The sequence below is a fragment of the Liolophura sinensis genome, chromosome 7 (genome assembly GCF_032854445.1).
Source record: "Liolophura sinensis isolate JHLJ2023 chromosome 7, CUHK_Ljap_v2, whole genome shotgun sequence".
NCBI lineage: Eukaryota > Metazoa > Mollusca > Polyplacophora > Chitonida > Chitonidae > Liolophura > Liolophura sinensis.
This window is the reverse complement of record NC_088301.1, coordinates 24128027-24136832: the sequence shown is the minus strand read 5'-3', so window position 1 is coordinate 24136832 and position 8806 is coordinate 24128027.

Genomic DNA, 8806 nt, shown 5'->3' with positions numbered 1-8806 from the left:
AAGTTAAAAATTGAACACAAACCAATTGATTTTAAAGCAGCAGTTAGTTCCAAACTAAATTTTTAGACAATGCATGTATTCTCAAAATGCAATGCAACAGTTTCTTTACTTTTAAACTTTTAAACATTTTAGCAAAAAAAACTGATTATTATGAAATCGGGCTTGCTTGGGAAAATCAGCATCAAAACTTTAACTTTCACAAAACTTCTTCCGAACAGCTACAAGTGTAATGTGCAAAATTTTAAGAATTCAGACAATTTTCCAAGTCACCTGATGTCAATGCAGCAGTTGGTTTCACACAACTTCTGTGCACAAATCTACTTTTCTGTGTTCCCAATATTTCAATGCATGTTTTGCACATGTTCCAGGATGCCCTCTGATTGCGAGCTATTACATAGTATACATATATATCCCTATATAATGTTAATATATTATTAACCAGTTACAAACACTGGAAACCAATATATGTTACATACATTATTTGTACAGGTGAAAACCTGCAGTAATATAATTCCCCAACCTTTCTGTATGTTTCCAAGGTGTTTATTCAAGCATATTCTGAAGGCATTATTCTGTGTGGACTTATATAAATATACTTTTTCTGAAGCCCTGAAATTGGCCAATCCAGCCAATGCAGTTTTCCTTCAAAAATTAAAAAAAATCCGAAAAATTCAAAAAGCATAAACTGTACTGAAAGTTGCTCTTATTTGGTAATTAGGGCATAAGGTTTATTATAACCCCTAGGAGTAGTTTATTTGCCATCTGATTGGTCAGTTACCCACTGATCAGAAGTATTATCAGGTGCCCTTCCCAACCAATACGGCAAAACTTTGTTTCCACACACCCTTTATAGCGGAGCGCACAAAAAGTGACACACACATGAAAGCCTATATAGTATTACTGTTCAGTGTGATTTATTTATTTATCTGATTGGAGTTTTAGGCCGTACTCAAGAATATTTCACCTATACGAAGGTGGCCAGCATTATGGTTGAAGGAAACCAGGCAGAGCCCATGAGAAACCCACGCCAATCCATAGATTGCTGGCAGGCCTTCCCACGTCTGGCAGGAGAGGAAGTCAGCATGAGCTTTCGGTGTAATATTATGATTTGCCAATAATGCCTGATTTTCAACAAACTGGAAAAAAAAAATCATTTCTTCTAGCAAGCATTGTATGTGCGGAAAAAATGGAACATCACAAATTATCCAAGACATAGACAGCATTACCGTCACTTTGTAATAAATACTACAAAAAAATTAACACACAAAAAGAAAAAAAATAAACTTGGACAAGTTACTAACTTTCCCAAATGTGACGTCCACCCATGCACACGATATCGGTGAAAGATAAATGACCTTCTGCCTTCAGCGAAGGTTAAACTACACAAACATCCACATGAGCACCACAGAAAGCTTATTGACATTAAGGTCGGACTAGCAGCGAGAGTCGAGAGTCGAGAGTCGAGAGTCGGGCAATACACTACAACACAGCCCAAGACATGGACTGAGCCCACACCCAAGGATTCTGGCGTGTGAAAGACAAGCATCTTAACCACTATCCCTCAACCAGCTCCCTACAATTGTTTAACAAAAATTGATAGTCAAACCATTATTTAGGCCTAAGAAAAAAACTTATATGTACTCTAAAAGTTTGAAATGGAAACTTAATAGCTGGGGCATTCACCCTATAGTTCAGACAACTGTCTCTTTACCAATTGTCTCTTCACCAAATGATGTTCTTTAAACTGTGTTTTTCACTTTCTTGTATATGCGTAGTTATCTACACCTCGTCTTACTGCTGTTGTAATACTTAAAGGTTTGCACTAGCCCTAGACCAGTAAGGATGCAGGTTCAAATCCAGCTGGTTTTGTCGATGGCTTTAAGTCAGGAGTTGAATGTACCTAGCAAGGTGCTTTGCACAGATTTCTCCCATTTCCTCTACCCGCAAATCTAACTAAAGTGCCTCACATACAAGGAAATTCTTGTGTAAGAATTTTAACAGTAGGTAAAATTAGAAAATAAACAGACGCAAAACCTGTGACAAATGATATAATATGAAATATATTTTCAGTGTCTTGGAGTACATGCATGTACATTCAATTAATAACTGAGAAGATCTTTTACTAATTCATTCACCAAGCTTACCATTTACACCTATATGTATTAAAACAGTTCAGGGTGTGTACATAAACATATGGATTCTGCCATGGGTAAAACTTCCTTATGCAGAAAGGAGTGTGTGCTTAGGGTTTAACACCATACTTAACAATTTTAAGAAGGAATCCTCAGAGTGCATTGAATGTGCCTCCTTGTCGCGGGACAGATTTCCTCTGCTCTTTTTATCTAGTGTTGCTTCACTGAGACGCCTTACCGAAGGCAAGTAAGCCGCACCGCCCGAGCCATTATACTGATAGGGGTCAACCAATACTAACCCCTTCGTGCTGGATCCTTCCTTACTGCAAATCTTTAAAAGAGGAAGTTGTAACTTCCTCTTTCAAAGGTATGCAGTAAGGAAAATCACAATTTGATATCTTACATCCAAACACAGCAACAAAAAAACATGTTCTTCCCCCAGACATTTTTTTTTCAAGAAAATTATCATCTGCATCGACACATAAGTTCCATTTTTATGAAGTTCTGAAATGCAACAAGTCAGAAATTTGTTGTATTTGCACTAAATATACGGTAGAATATTTTTGTTGCATATCTGGCAGATGACAGCCTCTTTACACAGTAAAACCAAGTAAAAATTCAAATTAAGTTACAGCTAGATGTAAAACAAATGCCTCCCAAAGTTTTTTGTGAAGTCAGAAAAGCTATACAATATAGCTTCATAACTGACTGTGTAAACAGAAATTAACTCTGAGAGAAAGTTTTTCACGGTTGTACATGTATAACTGCCCACCTACGAAAACTTTCCAGAAAAACAGGTTAAACCGGCAATTTTATTTACCCAGGAGTCCAGACCATCCTAGACCAAAGTATTTCTGGGTGTTGACTAACTTTTAACCGTCAACAATCTTCATGAAGATATATCACATAAACAAGACTGCCTTTAAATGCATATCTATTGATTCCGTTCAAGAAATATTGTTATTGCAACGAACAATAATAATATAAATACAGGTTACTATTTCAGATAATAAACATTATCATTTCATCAATACATGTACAGAGTACTATTTCTGAAATTATAATCAGCTGCTTTCTGGAATGACTTTTAGTCCAAGAATTTCTCCATGAAATAAAACTACCGATACATAAATACAGGTTTGCATGTGAAATCTATTTATTTATTTATTTTATTGGTGTTTACCGCCATACTCAAGAATATTTCACTTATACGACGGTGTTCAGCATTATGGTGGGTGATAACCGGGCACAGCCCGGGGGAAACCCACGATCATCCACAGGCTGCTGAGAGACCATGTGAAATCAAAGTTAACAATCTGATGACAGTACGAATTCTAAAGATGCATTAAAATTTTTATTTTTTCTTATTTCAAAAACCAAATTTTTGTTTATGCCTTTAAACTTGTTTAACTGCCATACCTTAATGTTACTTTTGAGAGCTTTTTTGTGACAGAAGTTGGCAACTTGAAATACATGTAATCAGCAAGCAACAAGGTAATGCATTTAAAGTAACAGAAACATACTTTTTTTTTTACAAACAGGGCTTACTCCTTTTTATACATTCTATTACAAGAATATTAAATTCTTTTTTTTTTTACCTTATTATTTTCATTAAAGTGATATCTTCAACAGAACATCAAGACAACTTAGACTGTTGTGAAGTCTTACAAAGGACTGGCCAGGGTGACAACAAAGGGGCTTCTGAAGAGCTGTTACATAACACCGTCTGGGTTCTGCCCAGTGAACGCAGCAACAAAGCAATCACAGACAGCTTCACACAAAACATCCACTTGGAAGGGTTAATAAAAGCACAATAGCATTTAAATCACCAGAATGAAAGGGACTAAAATCTGGCAAGTATATAGCAATGATATTTTATAAACAAATCATTTCGTTGTATTAATATTCACCGAGTTGGTTCCATAGAATGAAACAAAGGTCATGTATTGTGATCGCGGTGTTCACACACAATTTCCACAGAATGGGCGTTAATTAAGCATTTTTGTACAATTATTTTCGCGTTCACATGTTAAGTATTCAATATTCCCGACCAACGCGACAAGAAAATACATCTTTGTATGCATATCTCGAAAGAAAAACTCACTTTCTGTCCCCCGCGTGCCCGTTACTACATGCCTGTTGATTAACCCGGAAATAGAGGGAAAAAGCAAATCCGCTTTATTTGTTTGTCCCGTTAAAGTTTGAGATGTGAGACATACAGAAAACAATATACTCTGTGAGAGGGACTTTATTTTGTCCAACTACGTCAACGAAAACCAAGGTTATAATTCTTGTGTTGGAATTACAAATTACAAAATCACTCACAATGAAACTCGACGGGGGGTGTACCCCTTCGTTGCAGGGCTGAAAACACACCTATTCAAATTATCGCAAAACAAAAGTTTACTTTTGTCACGGAATGTTCCTATCTTGTGCATGATATCTTTAAAAAGTCAACAAATTCCAGACTTACCGGTAACAGAACTTTGTGCGCAGTTTTCCCGTTCTACTTTCATACATATCACCTCACGTAAAATCCATAGTGCCCCTCCCCCACACCCATCCCACTACAGAATACGGGCTCAGGCCCGTGAGGGGCTATGCTGAAGCCCAGCTCACGCGCGCTGTGTGTATTTCCTCATGTCCTCGTACTACAGCGTGAACAAAGACCATACCTTATTTAGGCATTCACTCCCGCCAATCTCTTTGTCTCCCTCATTCATAATCACATGGTCGACGTGCACTGTCTGATTGGTAGCTCCCTTATATTTTTTCGTTCAGATCAATTCTAAAAACTATAAAAACTGGTCTGTGTTATAAACACCATTTTTACCGTGTACGACGAGTTGCATATGTTTATTGTTAGCCAAAGTTACTTCCCTTGTGACTGTGGGTCTAAAATGGCGTCTATATCTGTAAGAGATACTACTGTGCGGATACGAGCTCGCGTTCGTACGTAATTTCGACTCTCTCCGCCGCCTAGCCGGAGATTGCCGAGTCCTTTACCCGTGCTCACAATCGTCCACGTCTACGCAATCACATTTTGACTTGGTAGATTTGCCATTTTCTCTGGAAATTTGGTTAGATTTGTCGGACTGACACTGAATCAGGTTTGTATGATTCCATTGCCAATAACAGAAACTGCATAGACACGCGTAAATCTCGAAATCAGCGTGATAAACAGAGGCGGCATCATAGTAGGTGGTTGTGGTTTACTTTTTACGACAACAACGTCAACGTGTAAACAGGATCGCGGTTACAAGTAGAATGTTATCGTTTAAAACTACGACAATCATACATCTGTGTTGATTCCTGAGACATGGTAAATTAGATTATGTATTCATATCAGTGGAGTGAAATTACATCATAAGTAGTCCAAAATTTGACAGTTTCAGGGTTTGTGTCTACCCTATTTCTTATAATTTTTGAGACACCTGGTCTACTCATTTTATCCAATAAATATGTAATTGTAGCAGGTATATTCAGTTTCTTCTTTCTCACATGATTAGACCATCTAATGAGCAACATTCTTGTATCTTTACTGTTCCAAAAGGCTGGAAAAGAAATCTAATGTTCTATTTTCAACACAACTAATATCCCCAAAAATTAGAAGAATTAGAATAGCTCTACCTTTGCTAACAGTCCGGTAGAGCTGTACCTCCTTCTGTTTAATTTTCTTGGAGTACTGCCAGAGTTCTGCATACTCACACCTCAGGCACTTATCTTGTCTCCTGCAAAAGAACAGATGTCCACAAATTGTGGTGGCCTAACATATTCCATAGCAGCCTGCTGGGCTCAAAGATGATTGCCCCATGTTGAAATCGGTGATAGGTATTAATGTCTGTTTTCAGACTCTTATATGCAACAATATAGACAACACATATATATACAGAAGAAAATCCAATCCATGTTGAAATTGAGTAGACCCAACTTGCTGTCATTAATGTGTTCACCAGTTAATTTTTTTCAGAAACATTTAAAAACTTGTAATGCTCCATTAAAGTGTGAATGTTTTAGCTTGACTGTTGTGACCAAAACAGTTCAGTTATGAACAAGGCTCCTACATAAGGTCAACAAAGTCTGCATGAGCAGAGGTCTGCACAACCAGTGGTATGCACAACCAGTGGTATGCACATTATAGACAACTGTTAGCAGGAGGCAATAAATATTTACCAGAGGGCTGTCTTTCAAAGCAGGTAATCACCCTCAGTGATTTAGTCCATCCAATTAGTGAGAACCACCAAACATGACTGTCATGGATCATTTTGGGCAAATTTAAGGTAGTCACAATTTGAACTTGTTTTTCATCTTTTAGGTGGGAGGAAAGATGATAAAATGTAGCAAAATGTAAAATAAAAGAATGACCAGATTTCAGTCATTAGTATTCTTAAACCTATCCTGTCGATATCACTTTGAATTCCTTAAGTTTTCATCATCTTTTTAAATTGTACTTATAAGTGTTATGTTTGTATTTTTCTTTTCAGTATGGTGACAGATGTACAGTTAGCAATATTTGCAAATGCTCTGGGCGTGAGCTTGTTTTTGTTGGTAGTCTTGTACCATTATATCTCTGTGAATAACCCAAAGAGAATGGATTAGAGAACTAATACACCAGGTGAGGTTGTTTAACAGTCATGTTTGAAGTCTTATGTCTGGACCTATAGTGAACAGCCTAAATTCAGACTACCATAGCTCTCAAGTAATGAGGTTGTGTGTCCTAACTCAGCTCTCTCTCTCTGGTTCATTCTGGTCACCGTATCTCTGCTGGCTTGTCAGGTACTGATATGGTACAAGCAGCATTGGTTTCATCTAGGTGGGGTGAAACCTGCATGCATAAACCCTATTGTTGTGAAGTATGTGGTGACATAAAATATAAATCAAAGGAATGCTACTCCGGTCAAAATTTTTCCAAACCATTAATCTGGTATGCAGTGTGATGACTGACTGCTTACGACACATAACTCACTGTAACATAACTTGGTGCTTCCTTAGTTGGCTCAGCATTGCCCTTGATAGAATAATAACTTGTTGGTGAGGTGCCAGAACACACAGTCTGGTTGGAGAATCTGCTGGGATGTCTTGAAAGATGAGAAGCCCTTTTGTTTGACTCCTGTTCTTGTTAGCTCGGCTGTTGCTTTACATCAAAATTTTTGACAAGTACCACTGTACTTTGCAACTAAAAGTAAGTTGCACAAGTTCCATGAACGTTAAGTGAACCATAATAAAAGTTTCAGAACCAAAAGCAGTATTTTCTGACGTATGTTCTTAATATGTACTTTTTGGGGGATTAAATGTACATGTAATGTCAATTACCATAGATCTGAAAACTGTTTTGAAATGACCAATCTACAAAATCTCCATAGTGGTAATGTTTTCTTTTTTTTCCAGGCTGGACCATGGTGTACTGTCAGTGTTGCCATGACAACAGGCATCATTTCCTGATGAAAAGCAACAGACTATAAGTGGCCTACCCCCAATGGCAGCGGCTGTATGAACTCGACTGTGGTTAGACTGGACTTGTGTATATGTCATGTCTTAACAACTATCATGTCTTCATAATAGTTTATCTTGTAAATAAATGAATCATTTACATCACATCTGGTTTGGATTTGGTTGCGTTCATGGTATTTGGTTGCAGTTTAAATGTATGATTTCTTTTTTTTTTTTTTCCTTTCTTTACAAACATCCTGTCTATGGCTAGGATTAAACCAGTACCTTATGTCTTCTAGCAATTTAACCACTCAGCAGTGACTCAATCCTCCACGTCATTGTTTGAAGGTTTATCACAACTATCATAAGATATGTTACTAGTATTAATAGATGGGATTGATGTGTGCAGGTAAAACAACCCTATGTTGCACTGGCTAGGCTCAGATTTGAATATGTAATATTAACAATCCTTATACGAACTCTAATAATAATCACAGGTCATTTTCACTGACCAAAAATGCAATCTGGTCTAGAAGAACCAGCAGTGAGACTGTAATTGTTTATTTGATTGGTGTTACGCCCTACTCAAGACTATTTCACTTACACAATGGTAACTAGCATTGTGGTGTGAGGAAACTGGGCAAACCATGCAACAACAACAGGCCATCACAGGTTGCTGACAGTTTGCCAGTTGCAATTGGAGAGGAAGAGAGCATTAGCTGGACTAGAATTCACCACAATCGCATTGGTGAGAGGCTCCAGAGCCACTGTTCTGCTCTTGCACGCTTACCTTAAGCCTCTCCCTCTCCCCCCCACTCCCCAAATAAGATAAAATCAAATTTTATTTAGTTTGACTCAGTAGTTTTGGTGACATGTTCTCAAGCAAAATAGACAGCTCAAGCCCTGGCCTGTTGCAAATGTCAGGCCCTTGACAAATGAGGTCACATCTTCAATGAGGTTACCTGACATCTTTTGATGTCAGGTAACCTGTCTGGAGAAGGGTGGCGGTTTAGTCGGTTCTGTCAATACATAACCCTCCGGCCCTACGTGGGAAGGTCTGCCAGCAACCTGCAGATGGTAGTGGGTTTCCCCCGGGAAAATCAAATAACAATCCATAAACCTGAATGCCACTGTTTAAACGAAAAATTCTACACAATCTAGCACACAATGGACACGGGTCAGTTGTGCTGACAACAATTACCTACAAATTACTCCATCTATTGAGTATCTGACTGATAATAGTT